This window comes from Poecile atricapillus, chromosome 14, assembly GCF_030490865.1.
Source record: "Poecile atricapillus isolate bPoeAtr1 chromosome 14, bPoeAtr1.hap1, whole genome shotgun sequence".
NCBI lineage: Eukaryota > Metazoa > Chordata > Aves > Passeriformes > Paridae > Poecile > Poecile atricapillus.
In genome coordinates, this window is record NC_081262.1 from 1,694,784 (window position 1) to 1,714,747 (window position 19,964).

General features: G+C 52.5%; 1 protein-coding gene across 5 annotated transcripts in view; it reads right to left on the reverse strand.

Annotated features, from left to right (window-relative positions):
* The window catches only part of LOC131584575 (ankyrin repeat and fibronectin type-III domain-containing protein 1-like), a 244,447-nt gene that overhangs the window by 216,807 nt on the left and 7,676 nt on the right, over window positions 1-19,964 (reverse strand). Inside the window, exon 1 of one of the 5 annotated variants that reach the window (XM_058849857.1) lies at window positions 1,816-2,132. The exons of the other annotated variants lie outside the window; for them this stretch is intronic. The gene's annotated coding sequence lies outside the window, so the exon portion shown is untranslated. Of the gene's footprint in view, window positions 1-1,815; window positions 2,133-19,964 lie in introns of those variants that run through there. 5 annotated transcript variants of the gene reach the window in all.

The window sequence follows — 19,964 nt, forward strand, 5'->3', positions numbered from 1 at the left end:
CACCCTGCTGTAAGAAGGGAAAGCCTCACACCACACCAGGCACCGGGGGAAGGCTGTACCCCACCATCCCAGGAGCCTGGGTCCCTGGGCAGGCACAGAACTGCAGCCCTCAAAGCTGCCAGATCCCCTCACCCTTTCCAAGAGCAGGCACCTGGGAAAGATAAGGATGAAAACAAAATAGAGAGAAACTTTCAGGCTTCATGTGGAGTAACAGCAATGCCATAAACTCTCTCCACAGTCACAGCCAGCTCAGGGTGGGGATCTGGAAGAGGACTGCTGCAAGTCACAGTTTCCCCCAGCTCAGGGAGGGAGCAGAGCTGCACTTGTCCACACAAGGGATACATAGACACACTACTCACAGGTCAGTACAACACCACAGTTCCTCATTACCACAGCAGAGGGGCAAGAGAGCAGCCAGACCCTGCTGCACATACAGCTTTAAACCCCTTCAGCTGGGCTTTGCTCCCCAGGCTGAGATCAAAGGGACCTTGGCTTGAAAGGCTGCTGCTCTGCTGCGGGTCAGACCCTCCAGGAGCAGAGCAGGCAGCACCAGACCCACAGGACCAGCACAGGGGATGAGCCAGAATCCGAAAAGAGGAATTAACCCCACATCCCACAGAGGCATTTGGAGGAGTTCAGAGGTGGGAGCTGATAGCTGCTAGAGAATGCCTGCCACCCTCCAGCCCTGCCATGGCAGCTGGGCCAGAGCCCTGATCCTCTGCAGCCTCCCCTCCACACTGCTGCCCGGCAGGAGCGGGGATTGCCGCGAGTCCACAGAAAACACTCGCTCTGTTAGGATTGGCAGGCACTCAGGAACGAGTTACTCCCTTGCCTGCCAATTCAAGGAGATGGAGAAAACTCATTAAAAGCAAGACACAGTCTCTCTGGACACAGAGCAAGGCAGGACAAGCCACCCCAGGCACCCAGCAGCCTGTTTGGATGGGGAGCTGCTGGCCACAGCCTGGCAGATGCAGGCAGGGTGGACGGCATCGCTATGTGCCCAGAACAGCAGCAGCTCTTCCATTTCATTCCCGACCAGCAGCCGTGCCCTCCTCCTCCTCCTCGCACAGGCACACAGCCCTTTGCTTTCAGAGCTGGCTCCACACATTACAGACCCCAGCTGGAGCTGTGCAAGGGGACCAGACACGCTATGGCAGTCACAGGCTGCATGAAAGAGCCTTTGCTGCTTTTGTGCACAAACATGAATTCTCTCTGTCCATGACCCAGCCACAGCCCTGGCTAAGCTGTCCCCAGCACCATGGCAGGACATGGCCCCCACACGTGGTCCCAGCAAGGGGCACCTGCCCATTGCTCCAGCACCTGGCACACCAGAGCTGCCACTGCCCAGTGTCTGCTTGAAACTGGGATCCTCTGCCACAGCCACAGAAAAAACATGACACAGAGAAAACTCCAACCCCTGTGGAAAGCAAGCACCATAACTCACAGGGCTCCAAACAAGGCACCAGGAAGCCGTGTGTCCCTGGGCAGAGCCCAGCTCACCAGGAGCACGTGCTCCAGAGGAGCAGACTGGGCCTGTCTGCCTGATCAACACAGCCCAGCACAGCCACATCCCTGGTCACCAGCATGACAAGGAGAATTATATTCCTCAGTTTTCAGCTTGGTTTTTCACGGCATCTCTTCTTGGTTGAAGAAGAAAAGGGGCATCACAGGAGCTGTCAGTGATTCATGGCCAGAGCCAACACAAAGGAGCCTCACACAAACCCCCATGACCGTGACAAGCTGCAGCACAGCCCTGTGGCTCCCCAGGAACACCCCAGGGGGACAGAAAGGAGCAATAGGAACAGAGCTACGTACTCATCCTGCGCCGGGAGCCCCGTGGGAGCTGCGGCTCCTGGGAAGCGCCAGCTCCGTCCAGGTCGGTTGAGCCGAGGAGGGGTGGCCCGATGGAGGGGTGTGGGAGCCACCTCAGCCTCCCGTCCTCATCAGCACCAGCAGCAGTTTCATTCACCAATCCAAGGAAATGCGAGAATCAGGAAGCTCTCCCACCACCCGAGGCAAAGGCTGCTAACAGACATGGCCTGGCACAGCTATGCTGCCCCAGCACCCAGAGCCCTGCTCCTGCGAGGCTCCAGCATGTCAGAGAGCAAATCCTCTTTGCCTGTGGGCAAGGGAACTGGAGGGGGGAGGAAAAAAAAGCATCAAGAAACTCTTTGTCTACAAACATCCCAGGCGGGCGCACGTGCAGCGAGAGCTTCCTGGCGAGGGCGGAGGGGGGGCCTGGACTCGGGAGCCATCATTTCCTCCTGCAGATCCCTCTGCTCACTTATTGTCTTCTGAAAATAAAAGTAAACACTGAAGAAGAGCTCTTTGTTTTTATTTCTCCTGTGTCAGAGAGATTTCTCTGATAGGAACAAGTTGTGGGGCCTCTTCCCAAACCTCTGGGAGCTTCCCCTGAGACAGAGCAATGCTGGGAGGGCAGTGGGTATCCAAGGGACTGACAGGGAAGGAAAGCTGTCCTCTCTTCCCTGCAACCTGCAGCTGCTCACGGTGAGGACCATAAATCCCAGAATTGTTTGGGCTGGAAGGGTTTTAAAGCTCATCTCATTCTTCCACCCCTGCCATGGCAGAGACACCTTCCACTGTCCCAGGCTGCTCCAAGCCCTGTCCAGCCTGGCCTTGGACACTTCCAGGGATCCAGGGGCAGCCACAGCTTCTCTGGGCACCCTGTGCCAGGGCCTGCCCACTCTCCCAGGGAACAATTCCTTCCCAGTGTCCAATCTAACCCCACTCTGTGTCAGTTGGAAGCTATTCCCCCTTGTCCTGGCACTCCATGCCCTTGTGATGGTGAGGATTACCTGCCCTGGCTTCCCTCCTGTGCCAGACATTTTCCCCCTGTTTCAGATCAGAAAGGAGGCCATTGCCCAAAGTGCAGGAAGCCTCAGTTGAAGCCACATCACTCCCCTTAATAAAGCAGCAAAGTACAAGGAAAGTCAGGAAAGCCATTTTAACACATAAAATACATACTAAAAAAATAAGATTGAGATATGCATGTATATCTCTCCCTGGTCTTGCTTCCAAATCTCTCTTCCTGACAGGCCCAGAGGCTGACAAGGCCAAGCCTGAGCCCTACACAGCCAACATCACTGATTAAACACAAGCACAAACTTCCTCACCAGGCAGCTGCCCTAATCTAAGCATCTCACAGCTTTCCCAGTTGTTTGTTCAGCTTCTTCCTTTACCATGGAGCTGCTCTACAAAACTACAGGGTAATGAGACACACACACACACAATTACCTTTTTTTTGACCTGCATTAGGAGTAAATCCAGCATTAATATCCCAAAGCCTCAGGTATCCTCCACGATTTGATAAAGTTGCTTATCTAAGCAAAATCCTGCAGCCTCATTACTCAGAGCAACGCTCTTCCCCCACACCCTGATTAACTGTGTTTCTTTAAATTTTCCTGTTCCAAAAAACCCACAGATTAAAACAAAAAGATAAACAAAGAGGAGACATATGTTTTCTTGATTTGAGTGCTCAAATAGCTTCCCAAGTAAAGCAAAATGGGATCTGTTAGGCTGCTCAGGACACCTCAGCCCTGGGGAATGGCACGTGCAAAGAGCAGTGGGGCTCCTGGGAGACAGGAGTCACCCGTCCCAAAGGCAAGAGGCAGCTCAGAGGATCAGGAGGAGACACGAGTGGAGCCACGATTGCCACAGTTCCCTCCTGGAGCAGCCAAGAGCTCCCAGCCCTGTCCTCCACCCCTCATGGGGACAGATGTATTCAAAGATAACAGGGCTCCAGTACTGCAGCTCCAGGGGGAAAGAAATGGGGGAAAAAAAAGAAAAGGAAAAGAGCTTATGACTGCAAACATCCTCCCCAGGGCCTGATTACCCCTGAAAGTGATGAGTTGCAATAACCAGTGCTGGACCAGCCCTGAGCAATAAAGCAGCCTGGGAATACACACACCAAAGTCCACTGATAAAAATGCTGGTAATTCTCAAACCATCCACTTCTTGGCTGCCAAGTTACCCACTGTGTTTGCCTGGGTGGTTTTTCTCCCACTAGAGCACTGCCAGCGATCTGAACCCCGGTGCAGCCTCCAGGGCACTGCAAGATCCTCCTGCAGCTCGGCAGAGCTGGAGGAAGGGCAGTCTTCCCTCTCCAAATACAACTCAGCCCCCCAAAAGCCCAACAGAACTCTACAGCTTCAGATGTAACAATTTATCAGTATCAGAGTATGAAAAAATGGTCATTTCACCCATCATGTGTCAGGCAGGGACTCTGGAGGCTGGGCTGCCTCCCCCAGCCAAGGCTGGCACCATCATCCTCCTCCTCCCTGTGCCAAGGCAGCAGCCAGGCCCTGCAGCACCATCCTGCTGCTTCAGACAAGCTCCAGCACGGAGGGAGAACTCAGCAGTGCAACCTCCCTCCAGCCTCTGCCTGCATTTTTCTGATCTAACAGCTGGGTCTAGCACAGGAGGCCTCATTTTCCTCAGCCATCCAACCTCTCCCTTTTCCAGTGGCTCTCTGAGGCTGCACATCAGCTCTAATGACCTCTCACCATTTCACACCGTGCCAACAAAACCCAAATCAAATCCATGAAGCAAGAGAGAAAATAGCTTTGTTTCTTGTTAGTTCACCTACGAGCCAGTAAGCCAAGTCACACCAATAAAATCTGTGGGCAAGAGACAGCAGGATGTCTGACTGATGAACTTCCAGCGTCCTCTGCTGCAGCAGGACAAAGAGGACCCAGGAGGGGCTGAGATCCAGGCAGACCACAAGCCCTGAGTGCCCAGAGAGTCAGTTCTGACCTTTACCTGGCACACCAAAATCCCAGAAGCTGAGAGGCAATGCCAGGCACTGTACCAGGGCCAAACTCCACAGCAGCTGTGGCACAGTGGGACTGGCACAGGGATGGGACATGGATGTGCCTTTGCTGGTGGAAGTGCTGCCATCCTGGATGGGATGTGCTGGCAAGAGCAGAGTTGTTAACCAGGACATTTAGAGCAGACTGTAAGCAAAGAAAAGCCACGTGCCTGTTAAAAACTGACCAGCAGCAGTGTGAAAGAACACCACTGTCCTTCCAGGCCCAGCCTTTACAGCTCTAAACTCTTTGGACACCCAGCTCACAGAGATACCAGGATAAGATGAAAAGTATTGTTAATATATTGTGCAGTTACAACTTTACAGGTATGTGGACTGATCTACTCAATGCACATCTCCTGGGAGCCCAGAGAATGCTCATCAGCTCCCATGTCAGTCTGACTTACAGCCTGGAGCTGATCCAGACACAGAAGGATGCTTCAGGCCTTAAGAATTCTGGTGGGAGTGCCTCCAGCAGGAGCCATGGCTTTCCCATAGTCATCTGAATTCGTTTCAGTGTGCTTCCTGATGCTGGTACTGGAGGCAAAATCAACAGTAAGAACTTGCCAAGTGTCTCCCAGCAGCTGCCTGGAGCCAGGGCCAGGCCAGGGAGCCCCCTCAGGGCAGGGCTGGGTGCTGGCAATGCTCAGACCATGTCCTGCCAGCCTGGCATCTCCCACAGCCTCCAGCACCTCACCCTGGGCCTTCTCTGGAGAAAGGGCCAAGCCCCCAGGCACTGCTCTGCTCTGGTGTGCACACACATCTGGACTGGGAAAGCTTCACAACCACTCCATGCACCGAGGCCATGTCCCTCTCAGCTGCTCTCCCACCCACCTCTCCTCATCCAGCTCCCCATGATGAGCCAAGAGCACAAGAAGAGCCAGAGCTCCTGCAGGACATCACCAGCCATGGCAGCTGTCCCCTCCCAGCACAGCCTATTCTCCACCCAGCGGCAGGGGACGAGTGTGCCTCAGGAACCACCGTACCCAAAGGCACTCCACATCCACCCTTCACTGCCAGGACATGCTCAGCATTCCCTGGAAAATATTCCAGAAGGTAAAACTCAGTCCTCACCCCTGCTGTCCCCTGCATCAAGCTCTGTGCAGGCAGTGCAATGTACCCAGGAGGGGTAATTACGAGGGTACCTGTTCCAGCTAATTATTACCTGGCCAGTTATCAGTGTTTCTGTGCAGGAACCGTCTTCGTCAAACTCAGGGAAGAAGGTAAAAGTGATTTCCCACTTGCTGAGCCCCAGGCAGCCTGCCCAGCTCTTCATGGCCCCTCTGCACACACCTAAGGGAGAGCAGAGCAGGACTCCTGTCCTGAGGAAGTGGGACACAGAGGGGTGACAAAACCTGCCCAGGCAGGCAGGGTCATGCTGCCTCTCCCAGGTGCCCTATCCACTGATGCTCATCAGCTCCAGCCATACACAAGAGGGGCTGCAGTCACTGAAAAGCAGGACAGCTTTGCTGGGTTCGAGCCCAGTACCATCAGCTGTTCTTTGCCACCACAGCTCATTTCAACCTCTAAGGATCTCTCCTAGAGCACACTCACCTGATTCTCTTCTCTTCCAAGTCCACCTCCATGTGCTCAAGCTGCACCAGTGCCATGCTGGGCTCCAAGGCTGGTCCCAGCATGCTGCCTGAGGGTGTGCCAGGAACAGAGACCTCACTGCGGCTCAGGGGGTGGAGGAAGAGCCCAGCAAAACAGGCACAGAGAGGGCTTTGAGCTCCCCAGTTCTGCCAAATCTAACAGCACACCCCTGCTACCAAGGGCAGCTTTCAGCTTGCAGACCACAACCCCTTCAAAACCCCTCAAATCTAGAAGTATTTCGAAGGCACCCTCCTGTACAAGGGACAATGCCACAGTTACAGGCCAACCCACAGACCTAAGATCCTACTGCATTTTGCACCTCTACTGAAGCATTCCTAGAGAGCCAGCAGTTATAAGAAGTTGCAAATATTATTTGCACCATCATTAAAGGGAGGAAAAGAAGATTAAGAAGATAATAAATAAATAAGAAGAAAAATAAATAAAGATAACATCAAGTGCTGTCAGCCTCGAGCAAACCTCAAAAATAAGTCCCAAGGTAAGAAAAGCAAAGTAATTACCTCACCAAAAAGCTTTTCTTTTACCCATGATGAGAACACTCCCACTTAGGACTGGGTGTGTTGAGGGGAAATGCTCTTTGATGCAGTCAGTGGTACCAAGGTAGGGCAGGGGCAAGCCCACTGCAAACCTTCCACAGCCTCGTGGTTTTGCATTATGCTCACAGTTCCAGCTGGGATGTTTCCCCAGGACAGGGAAGGGATTCACATGTGCTTTCCTTTGTGATAGCTGCAGATAGTTCCTGGGACCCTGCTGAATGCAGGCTCTCTGCCTGCCCAGAGGCCCTGGGCAAGGGTAAAAAGAGTCAGCAGTTAGTGATGAGACTTTTAGGCAAGTTATGTCATAAATGCAGCCCAGAATGTCTCTACCTGAGGGTGAATCCATCCAGTGACCTTACTGAGTCACTGCCTGCTGACTCACTCACTTGGGCAGCCTGAGCAGAGTTGTAGGCAAGGAGATGTCATGGTGACAAGGGCTCAGTGACTGTCCCCTAACACAGGAGTCTTACAGGTTCTCCAGGATGGCAGGAGCTTGTTTGCAACAGCAGTCAGCCCCACCTCTGCTCTTCTGCACTCACTCCCACCTCTCCTCATGCCACAGGCCATCATCACACAGGAAGGGACTCATCTGCTCTTGTGACAGGACATCTCCCAGCAGAAGCGAGGGAGTCATGTCACTGTTCAACACTCCAAGGACTCGAGTGAACAGAAGCAGAAGGCCACAATGCAGCACAAAGTAGAGAACTCAGAGCCAAACCAGCAGCCAGCTCCCAGGCACCACCCCTGATCTGCTGGGGCCACATCTCCCAGCCACCTGCAGGGCACAGCTGCTACCTGGACTGCTCTGCCATCACTGCCTCAGCCCTGGGGAGCAGGGAAGAGGGAGGCAAGGCTCAGCCAGCTCCTTCCCCCTCACAAAGACAAAGATCTCTTCACAGGAGCCACGTGAAAGGGTTAGTGTCAGTGCTTGCTCTGGGAGCAACACACAGGGTCAGACTCTAATATTAGAGCAGAGATGATGACAGGGAAGAAGGGAAGGAACAAGAAAAGAACCATATAAATAGCAGTATTGTCCTTACTGGGTTTCACAGGGCATCTGATGTCAAATAGGATTGTTCACTCAGAGATGAAGTCTCTAATTGATTCCCATCTGACAGTTTCTTATTCAGCACTTGTTCACCGGCCAAACAAGCTGAGTAAATATGCTTTGTTCTACCATTAAAGCCAGTGACAAATCATTGGCTTGCAACAAACCCAGTGTAAACAGCATCCTTCCTCCCAGGCCAGATCTGCTTCTATTCCCCTGACACCCTCCCACTGCTGCACTTGGATGCTCTGCCAACCCCAGTCCTGGAATGGGGTAAAGATCTACGTGATGGGGACCAGCACTCACTTGCCTTTGGGAAGAGAAGTTGCTCTCCTCAAGGGTATTTGGGCACCAAAACACCTTTGCAGACCTCAAGTAAAACCTGCTGCAGCCAGAACATTCACTTAATAACAGAGATACCCAGTCTCCAGCCTAGGAACAAGAGTCCTTACAGGAGGCAGACCCTGATTTGAGTAGAGCCAGTTTAGCCTGGCAGTGCCACAGACAAATTTATGGTGAAGCAGAGTTCAAGACAGACTGGGGATGTTCTTGTCCTAGACATGTTTGTCCTGTCCATGAGTGTCCCCAGCAGATTTTAGCACCCCCAAAGATCACCAGTAACTGCCAGTTTTCCTGCTCTTCTCCAAAGAGGCTGCTTGGGGAGAACATGGGAGCCTGGCTGCTCCATGGTCCATTCCCAGCACCCACAACTCTGGGATGAGGTATGACAGTGAATAAATCCATGAGACATGAGTCTTTTTTGGATCCATCTGTAGACCTGCTGGCCAAGAATGTGCCTTTCAAATGAGCCACCTGCCTCCCCAGCCTACTGCAGCACCAAGGTCTGGGCACTCATTACCTGCTCAGGGAAGCAGCACCTCCCTTCATCCTTTTTCCATTAACTACCCCCGAGTTTCACTGCCAACTTCTAGACTTTGTATAAAGACATGAGGTGAGTGACAGTTACACCTTCCTGTGACTCAGAGCCTTCATTATTCTGTAAGCCTGGACCAGGTTTTCATTTCATTTTCATTCAATCCATGCACATTTCATTTAACTCCTGTTTCCAGACTGCTGATGGAGCCCCCACACCAGTCCTGATGTGTTACCATCACCAACTTCTCCACCCTTAACACTCCTTGACACACAGTTGACCCTTTGCCTTCTATCACACAACTCCTTTCCAGCACCTGCAAGACCCTGCTTGGAAACACAGAGCCATTAATGTTGGAAAGGACCTTTAAGATCACCAAATCCAATCACCCAGCCAGCACCACCACCACGTTCACCTCATCTTTGTGTGGTGGAGCACCTGCAGTGAGAAGAGGCTGAGCTGAATCCTGCAGGGGCACATGGGCCCAAAGATGCTGCTCACCCAGGACAGAACCTTTCCAGGTGCATCCCACCATCCAGCCAGCCCCTGCACCCAGCAGCACACACCAGACCCCATGCAAAAGCCAGCTGGTGGCACCTGAGGGAGTGGTAAACAAATTGTGCAGCTCCTGGTGTCCAGCTGCTGGCTGATTCAAGCTCAGAGACTCTCAGTTCTTCTGTGCTGAGGGTGCAGCATCCTTCAGTGCAAAGCTCACTCTTCTGCTGCTATGACCAACAGCAAAGCCACAGTTTGGGCAAACACCCATCACCCATCCCAACAGAAGAGCAGCCCAGCAAACAAAACAAACCCTGCTGCCTCAGGTCATACCCGAGCATCACTGTGGCAGCAGCTTCACCAGGAGGCTTTGTTTCAACACCCCGTGATCCCAGTGTAAGCTACATCTTTGCTTCTCAACATTTGCTAAACCCCAAAGTGCACAGCTTGGAGGAAATCCAAAGAAAGGAAAAAAAAACCTCAACATTTTTCAAACAGATGGTTGCTGAGAGCCAGGGACACCTTGTGGTTTTGTGAAGGGCCCACTCAAAGCATATACTGCTTTTCAAACCCAGATAAGAACCATGGCCAAACAAGAGTCTTGTATCTATTTTGGCCCCAGTGAGGAGTAGGGAGTAGTGGGTGAGGGTAAAAATTTAGTCCAGATATTTGATATAAGGGCCAAAGTCATACTTTAACATGTGCTTGTCAAGGGACACATCTGAAAATGTGAGGAAGCACAAGTATAAACTTTTACCTGAGCCCTACTCTAGGGTGTTTCCTAAATGCTGCTCTTAGTGCTGAAGTTTGGAATTTTCCTAAGCAAAGTTGGAATCACACATTCATCACACGACTCCAGAGGAAGCAGCACCGAGAGCCCCAGCTCTTCCCAGTGGGAAGGGATGGCTCTAACCAAAGAGGATGAATGGGACCCTTGGAATTGCACACAGAGGATCTGTCTACTTCCCAAATCCACTGCTCTGGGGCCAGGGCACCTCCAGGTGGTGCCAGACCATGCCCTCAGCAAAACCTCATGGGAGAATGCCACAGCTACCACTCTGAAGGCAGGCACAAGGCCACCCTGCAGGAGTGACTCCCAGTCCCCTGCTCTGGAGGACTACAGTGCTCTGTCACTTGAAAACATTGTTGTCATCATCTGGGAAAGAAAGGAATAGTATAATCACATGTTTCTGATATCTCTGTTTACAACTGAATTTCCAAGTCCTCCCAGAAAACATCTCTTGGGAACATTTCTGTAAGCATAGCTTAGCTGGAAAACCTTGGGCTCTGGCTCAGAGATTACAGCAAATCCATCTCACGTGGCTCACAGTGAACGGGGAACAAGTGACAGCTTGGGGCTCAGCTGAGAGCTCAAACAGGAGAAGGGGAGGGAAAGCAGGAACATCCTCAGATACATTTAGCTGGTCACAGATTCCTGGTTTAGCACATCCTGAGCTCATCTCTGTACACACACGGCAAGTATTCCTGGTCAAAAACCACTCAAGTCTATGGCAGAACCTCTCCTCTCAACTCTGCTGCCACTGGACTTGGCCCCAGGCAATCCCTCTGATTATGCCAAGCCAAGTTACTCACACTTAAGCCCTTATTCCAGGATCAGACCTGCTGCAACTGTCACTTCTGCAGAAGAATTCCTACTTATGTTTGAATTTTATGTCCCAACAAATGGAGAGTTTGTGATCCTTTAAGTAATGTTACCTGCTCAGAGTGTGAAGGCTACTCTTCTGATTTCCAGTATGGGTGGAGGTAAGATTGATGATGTCCTTAAACTGTCCACTTCCTTGCCTTTAAGTGCCTGGGGTTAATGAATGATGCAGCACATGACTGCACCCCAAACCACCATCCCTCAGAACCCTCACAGCTTGGGAACTTCCCATCTCACCCCACCTGCTTGGGGTAGGCATGGAAACATTTCTTTCAAGTTTCCAAAAGGTGGAACAGAAAGACCACGGAGTTCACAGCAACTGATGCATCAGTCAGTGAACAGTGGCTGAAACACAAAATCCTTGGCTTCCAACTTGAGATGCTCCTAGGGGTTGGAAGCAGCATCCTCACACCTGTGGTGTGCCAGCAGCACACCTTCCCCTCCAGCCAACACTGTCAAGTATGGGCCTTTCTCCTGTGCTGTCTATGACAGAGAAGAAAACTTCACTTCCAAATACCTCATACCACCCCTGCCCTTGGGAAGGGGTCTCTCCTGTACCACATCATGCCACCCTCTATATGGAGACAAGCCTAACTCCTCAGTATTTCTATTCATCATTTCTCTCCAACCAGGCCCAAAGGATGGTCCAGAAGAACAGAAATCCCTGCACAAGGTCCCAAAGCACTTGGCCAAGCCATGGGATTTCAGTGGACTCCACACGGGGCCGCAGTACCAGCCCCTGGACAAAGGGTTTAGAGCCCATTGTCGGTGCCCACCTCCATCCCAGGCAGATCCTGGTGCCATGCAGGCTGCAGGACAGCCACAGCTGTGAGGCACAGGACTGGCAGAGGTGACAGGGCCCTGCAATTCCCTGCCTGTGGAAGATCAGCCTTGCCCCTGTTCCAAGCAGTTCAGGATCTAAACCTGAAAAGCAGAGCAATAAAGGACCACATGTAACACGAAACCTCAAGTTTCACTCACCTCTCTTCCCGGGGAACTGCAAATATTTGCAGTGCTTTATCCAATATCCCTCCGTGTTTGCCCAGTGCCCAAAGATAAATGAACAGGTCACGTACACTTAAGATATAAAGATTTCATAAGACTTCAGCACAAACACCAGCGAGGCACTGTTGCCACAGGGAAACAATCGGCATCCGTGAGCAGCCAGGGACCAGACTGCTGCTGCCACAGCGGGCTCCTGGGACCAGCTGGCACTGTCCCCCTGCCAGCCCCAGGGATGGAAGTTCAGATCACATACACCTTGTGAATGCCCACTGTCCCCACAGCCCAGCAGAAGCCACCCCAGAGGACTGAGCCAGTATGGGCACAGCCATGGCTGGAGGTGAGTGCACTTTCAGGAGGTGAGGTTTGCAGCAAACACCTCTGGGAGCCTCTTCCAGAACCTCCCCAAATGCCAAATGACGGCACATTCTCGAGCTCTTTGCACTGAACGATGAGGGGTGTGACTCTCATGTTCAGTTTGTGTGGCAGCACCCCAGAGCCAGGTCTGTATCTCCACACAGGTGGGCAATCCATCACCAACAGCAAAATCTATTCCCTCTACATGCTCCTTTTTCTGCTCTGTTTCTCCTAGAAATGCTCCTGACCAATCCTTGTAGCCTGATTTCCAAGCTTTTGCTCCCTCTCCCCTACAGCCTGTTTTCAATCATGTGTTAAAAGGGCAAGTAATGCAGAAACAAATCTGCACTAAAGGTCAGGCAGCTTCCCCCACCCTGCAAGGCTGAAGAAAAGCCCCTCTGGCTCCAGCAGAGCAGAGTCCCTGATCCAGCCCCAGCCATCTCTCCCTCCTCCACCTCAGCCCCAGAACAGTTGGGCAAGGCCAGGACTAGATGAGTTATGACTGGGAACTGGGTGCTACCAACCCATGTCACAGCCACACGGGGAGATGCCACTCCAGAACATCACCATTACAGTTCTGAACGGTTTCTCTGTTTTCCTGGACATTGTGAGCTCCCAAAACTGCCCAACAGCATCACACCAGCACCAGAACTCTGTGCTGCTCCAGCCTCACCTCAAGTCCTGGGGACAGTTTTGGGTGCCAAAGGAAACAGGAAAACGTCCAGAGAAGGGACATGAGGATGGTGAAGGGTCTGGAGGGCCCATATGAGGAGCAGCTGAGGGCTTCTTCAGCCTGCAGGAGACTGAGCTCAGACTTCACCAGGGTCTGCAGCTTCCTCCCAAGGGGGCAGCTTCAATCTCTGCTCTCTGTGACCAGGAACAGAACCCAGGGAACAGCTGGAGCTGTGCCACAGGAGGGTCACACTGGATCTCATAAAAAGGTTCTTCCCCAGAGGTGCTGGCACTGCCCAGGCTCCCCAGGGAATGGGCACAGCCCTGAGGCTGCCAGAGCTCCAGGAGTGTTTGGACAGCACTGGCAGGGATGGACAGGGTGGGATTGTTGGGGTGTGTTGGGGTGTCCGTGCAGGTCCAGGAGATGGACTCTATGATCCTGGACTGGATGATGTACCCAGTCCATCCAGAGCACTTTGTTGAAGAAGCAACTGCTATGGCAGCCCCTTTCAGCATCTCTTTCCCCTCCTGCAAGATCTCCTCTGCTACACAGGCAGCAGCCACCACTCATTTCAGAGTCAGCAACCGACCACAAAAAATAAAGAGCAAGAGCACTGCTGCCAACCCTTCTGCTTCCCTCTTGTGGGTTGAGAAAATAACAAGCTCACCCTTAAGACCTGCCCTTCCCCCCAGTAAATTTGCTCTTCCCAGACAGAAACCCCTCAATCCCAGGTAACACAGGTGCCAGACAGAGGCAGAAAGCAGGAATGCTGGATGGTGACCACGGTGAAGCCCCTGCCAGTCCCTGCACTGTGAGATAAGGAGCTGGGAACAGCACAACTGAAGCTTCCCACCAGAGCAGGGGACTGCAGGGAGCAGGGCCATCGACATCAGTCCGGAAGGGCAGGCTTGGATCTGGGTTCAGAAACACCCGTGGGTCCCCACATCTTGGGAGCACACAGGGAAAGGAAGCTTGGCTGTTGTCTCCCCCCTGCTCAGAAGATTTGGCTTCCTCTGAAGTCAGCCTCACAAGGTCAATGCTCTGGCAGGGACTGGGAAACTTCTGAGATGATATCTGCTGTTTTAATTTTAAAACATTGCAGGACTGGCTCAAATAATAAGTTCAGTTGCTCTCTGGATACTCAGCCCCCCAAGCTGGGGACAAGGAGCAGAATGAAGACCCCATAAATTCCAAAAGAGGAAAGAATCAGCAAAATGCTGCAGCACTCAGACACTCACAAGTTTCTGATGCCAGATGGGATCCACCAAAGCGTGCTGAGGGAGGTGCTGGAAGAGCTCACTGAAGCACTTTCCATCATTTACCAGCAGTCCTGGCTCTCACCCAGCTGCCTGGAAGTGCCAGTGTGATGCTCATCCACAAGAAGGGTTGGAAGGAGAATCTGGGGAAGTACAGACTGCCAGTCTGACCTCAGTGCAGGGGAAGTTCATGGAGCAGATCATCTTGAGGCAACCACATGGCATGTTCAGGACAAGCAGGGAATCAGGGCCAGCCAGCACAGGCTCATGAAAGGCAGGGCCTGCTTGAGCAACCTGACTTCCTTCTGTGACAGGGTGATCTCTTCAGTTGATGGCAATAAAAGTCTGTGGATGTGTCTACCTGGACTTCAGTAAAGCCTCTGTTCCCCACAGCATTCTCCTGGGGAAAGTGGCTGTTCATGGCTTGGCCAGGGGCACTGTTTGCTGGGTGAAAAATGGGCTGGCTGGGCCCATCTCCCCTGGAGTGGAGAACCAAGCTCCATCCAGCTGGCAGCCAGTCACTAGTGGTGTTCCCCAGGGCTCAGTGTTGGGGCCAGGTCTGTTCCAGATCTTTAATGAGCTGGCCAAGAGGATTGAGGGCACCCTCAGAACAGAGGTGACACCAGGTTGGTCATGGTATTGATCTGCTGGAGGGCAAAAAGACCCTGCAGAGGGATCTGGACAGGCTGCATCCATGGGCCAACACCCCTGTACGAAGATCCAACAAGGCTCAGTGCCTCATCCTGCACTTGGGTCACAACAAACCATGGAATGCTCCAAGACTGGAACACAGTGGCTGGAAGGTGCCCTGGGGAAAGGCCCTGGGGGTGCTGGTCAAATGGTGCAGCTGAATGAGACAGGTGCACATGGGCAAGGACAGTGGTACCTGGCTTACAGCAGCACCAGTGTGGCCAGAGACCCAGGGCAGTGGCCACTCCCCTGCACTGGGCACTGCCAAGGCACCTCAGGTCCTGGGCTCATGGATGACCTGCCTGTGCTCCCTGGGTGTTACAGCAGGGAGCCTTACACAAGAAAAGACTGCCCAGGAAGGATGAAGCTCTGTTCAAACACACAACCACAAACCCAAAAGACCACCTCCAAAGGCAAGCCCAAAGCCACAAGATGAGTTTTGTCACCAGAACTCCCTCCAAGATGAAATAACACACTATCTTGCACTAAACCTGTGGATCCTGCTGCATTCCCCCCTTGGAGTGGCAGCAGCAGAGCTCCCTCAGTGCACACCCACACATGGAGACCAGACCAGCTTCACCACCCTTGTGGCTCAGGGTCTATTTGCATACTTTTATCATGGTATGTATGTTTACCCAATTCATTTCACTACAATGGGACAAGAGCTGGAAAGCTATATTAAGCTGCAGAAGCAAGAGTGTTAAAAAAAGATCAAAGGTCCATCATTCAAAATTTATTAATTCAAGCTTGAACTATTAACATAAATTAAAAATTCAAACCACACACAAGAATATACCACTTTCAAGTAATTTCCAATAACCTCTAGTGCTGCAAGATAAGGTAATGGCACATCCCATTAATTTGCAGGATGCACAGTGGAGGTTAACCTCCACTTAATTAGTGCTAATTGTAATTTTGCGGGAATAGGGCAAGCACACATTGTAAGAGATCCTCTTGACATTCCACCTCACATGGAGGGAAGAGAGCTCTTTATGCCACCTCTCCCTACACACACATCATCCCTCTGCATCCCTGTGCACACTCAGCTGGAACAGCAAAGGCATTTCACAAGGGATCACGGCCACCAAGGCAATAGACAGAAGAAAGCGTAGGACTTCACTTCCACAGCATCCCTGCTATGTGCAAAGGAAAGGCACACAGACATGTAACAAACAGCAGAGCCGCTGGAGGAAGGGTTGCAGAGAGCTGAAGAACCAGACTGACATCAAGTTACGAGCAAAGACCACACAAAGTCACAGAGGAAAAGACAGGCACTGAATCCTGCTGGAGCTGCGCCATACGTTGCAAGGTGTGGCAGCTCGAGAGGATGTGGGAAGGCCCAGCCTTGGAGAGCCCTTCCAAGCAGCCTGTGGATTGGAGTGAGATCCCACTGCCCACCTCCCTCCCACCCAGCAAGGCTTGGAGCCAAACCTGCATCAGCCAGCGCTGCCACGGCTGCAGGGGTGACCGTGTCGGTCACAGCGCGAGCCCTCGGCTGTTCCACACACGGCCCTTCTGCTCTGCCCTTCCAGGCTCACTGCTCCCTGAGCACAAGGTAAATCCCCTCCCCAGGAGCTTCACTGTGAGTCCTCACCCACCAAACCAGCCCTGGCCAGGAGCCAGCACCTAAGTCAGAGCCTGGGAAGGCTCCTGGCACTGTCGTGCGCCGCCAGCTTCACCACCAGCCCTGTTTGAGCCTTCCCCCACCAGCTCTGCCTCCTTCCCAGCCTGGCCCAGCTCCCAGAACAGCTCCATGCACACTTCTGCTCTAACCTATGCAAAAAAAATCCACACTATGGGATGGCTCCAGCTCCATTAACCCAAATTGATGCAAACCATAATCCAAAGGCAGTTAAAGACATCCACCCTAACATTTTTAAAATTTGCCTAAGTCTTCTTAAAAGACTCCAATTCCTGTTCTCCCAAAGCTTCTCTGCAAGTGGAAGGAATTGCTGCAGCGTCACAAAGGCTGCACTTCTTCCACCTGGGCCAGTGCCACCCCTGAAGCCCCAAGGAGCCCTGGGGACACCCACAGCTGCCTTCCCCAGGGACTAGCAGCCACCTGAGAGCCTGCCCAAAGCACCAGCACACACTGTGCTCACAGGACACAGCTGAGGTCACTCATACCCAGTGCAGGGAGGGGAAGGACCAGATCCTGGAGAGATCCCTCTCTGTGGCAGCTGTGTTAAACCTGCCCACGGAAGGCATTGGAATGAGATGACCTTGAAGGTCCATTCCAACCCAAAGCAGTCCATGGTTGTATGAAACACTGACCTCCCCATGTGTGGACAGCGCAGGGACCGTGCCCTGCACACAGCACACGCGCTCGTTTGCTTTCTACCACCTTTAACTTGAACTCCTCACCCCCAGCACCACTAACAACACCTCCTGCCACCACCAAGCCAAGTAAAGCAGTGACTTCATCGCAGCTTCCTTCACCTAAATTGTCTCAGGAGACCCCGCTGGTGCTTTCCAGCAGGCGCAGCATCCTCCCCACGCAGCTGCACGCCCCCGCTTCCTTCCTCTGCACGGACCTCGGCCTCACATCCACCCCTCGGCCCAGCTTTAACCTCCAGCTCGCCTCTGTGCTCCAGGACAACCCAAACCAGTCAGTGACTGGGACCCCTCCCTGGGACCCTCCTCCCCAGTGCTGCCACACACAGCAAGAAGCTTCCAGAGGCTCCTCAGGGTCAATGGGGCTGATGGAGAGCCAAGCTGAGCTCCTGGGGAGAACAGGCAGGGCAGGATTTTCACCAGCTCAGGTTCAAGCCCAAGAACAGGCAGCAGGAACATCACCACTCTCTGCCCTGAGCTCAGGAACTTCTAAGGATCAGGCAGAGGCACATTTGCACCTTTGTCCATACCCCAAAAAACATAGGATGGCACCAGCATGACAAGGTGGCAAAGCACAATCAGCCAGGGAAGGAAAGCACCTGCAAATCAACAAAAACCTGAAAATACTTTGGAAAGAGGTGCCCTGAATCCTTTCATTCTGTTTTTCTATGAGGCACAGAAAAAATAAGGTGCTATAAATAATTTTATTTAAAGCTTTTTGAAGCACCACCTTGCTCAGTCAGCTCCACTAGACAGACACTCCCCAGCAAGCTGATGACATTCCTGAGAGTTCCTCTGGCCATGGCCAGGGCATAGCAAGTACAATTAAGGCAAATCTAGTTTAAAAACAGTAGCACATTGCTTTCAGACTCATCTGGTCGCTTTTACCAAGCCTGTATTCCCAGCCCTAAGCTAATACATCAATGAAAGAATCTCCATTGATTTTGAGGGACTTCAGCTCAGCACACAAATTACAACATCCACCTGCCCTCTCACAGGCCGGCCTTGCTGGCCAAAACCATTCTTCAGAACATGCTTTTGTCCTAAAAATACTCCCCATGTTTCAGCCAGGCTGTTCTCTTTCATAGAGCCATGGAATGGTGAAAAGGGACCTTTAGGATGATCTCATTCCACCCCTGCCATGGCAGAAACACCTTCCACTGTCCCAGGCTGCTCCAAACCCCATCCAGCCTGGCCTTGGACACTTCCAGGGATCCAGAGACAGACACAGCTTCTCTGGGCACCCTGTGCCAGGGCCTGCCCACCCTCCCAGGGAACAATTCCTTCCCAATATCCCATCCAGCCCTGCCCTCTGGCAGTGGAAGCCATTCCCTGTGTCCTGTCCCTCCATCCCTTGTCCCAAGTCCCTCTGCAGCTCTCCTGGAGCCCCTTTAGGCCCTGGAAGGGGCTCTGAGGTGTCCCTGGAGCTGTCTGTTCTTCACACTGAGCATTCCCAGCTCTATCAGCACTTGGGATGCTCCTTAAGAGTGGAAGGGGCACCATTTCAATCAATCCAAAACAGACCACAGAATCACACATGGTGTTTTTACTTAATATTTTCTAAATTTTTGGGTTTGATAAGTTTGAGTAGCTCTATTTCCCCCTTCATTGGTGCAATTGTTTTTAACCCTGCTCCTGGAGCCACGTTGCCATGGCTACCCTGCACAAGCCTGGGCAAGCAGAGCAAGGTGTATTTTTAGAATTGCCAAAATACACATCTCTAACAGAGCTTTTCTGGACAGAGCTCTCCTTGTTCCGTGACATGGGAATTAAGGGCATTCAATGGAATTAAAATGTGGGAAACTGAAAACAGATTAAGAGAGAGGCCCCTGGTGCAGCTGGTGCCTGGCTTGAGCCCCCCACACAGGAGGCAGGGCTGGGACACTGCTGAGGCCTCCCCAGGACACGCTGGGACAGCTGAGTGACCAAGAGTGCCATGGATGGACACGGGCTCTGTGGGACAGCAAGGAAGAGCTGGTAAGGGCTCATCAGGCTGTGCCTCAGGAGAGATGATGGGCCTGTTGAGAGCTCAGGGCTGGGGGACAGACAAACACATTGTGCTGGGTGTCAATAGACCACCTGCTCAGGGAGAAGTAGTTGAGATATTCTGGCATATGGTAGAGGTCTGGTGTTTGCAGATCCTGATCCTCATGGGATTTCAACAACCTGAATACATGCTGGAGGAACACCACAGTGGGACTGAAGCAAGTCAGGTGGTTTCTGGGGAGCACTGGTGACAGCTCCCTAACACAGGACAGCGGGAACAGACACTCTGCTGGGCCTCACTACAGATCAGGAATAACTGCTCAGGGATGTGAAGGCCTTGAGCAGTCCTGGCTGCAGTGCCCATGAGGTGGGGGGACACTGATGGAGCAGCAGACCCAGCAAGGCTCCTGTGTACTCCTGACAAGAGACACTTCACTGGTTATGGCCACACAGACAGGCAAACCCTGAGGTGCAGAGATCCAGCCCTAAACTGCCCCAGCTCCAACACTCCTGGCACCCCTCCAAGAGAGTCACTGCCCAGCAGCAGCTCCTCAGCCTCAGGGGACAAAACACATCTGAGCTGAGCCAGAAGGAAACACGAGGAAGGAAATGGA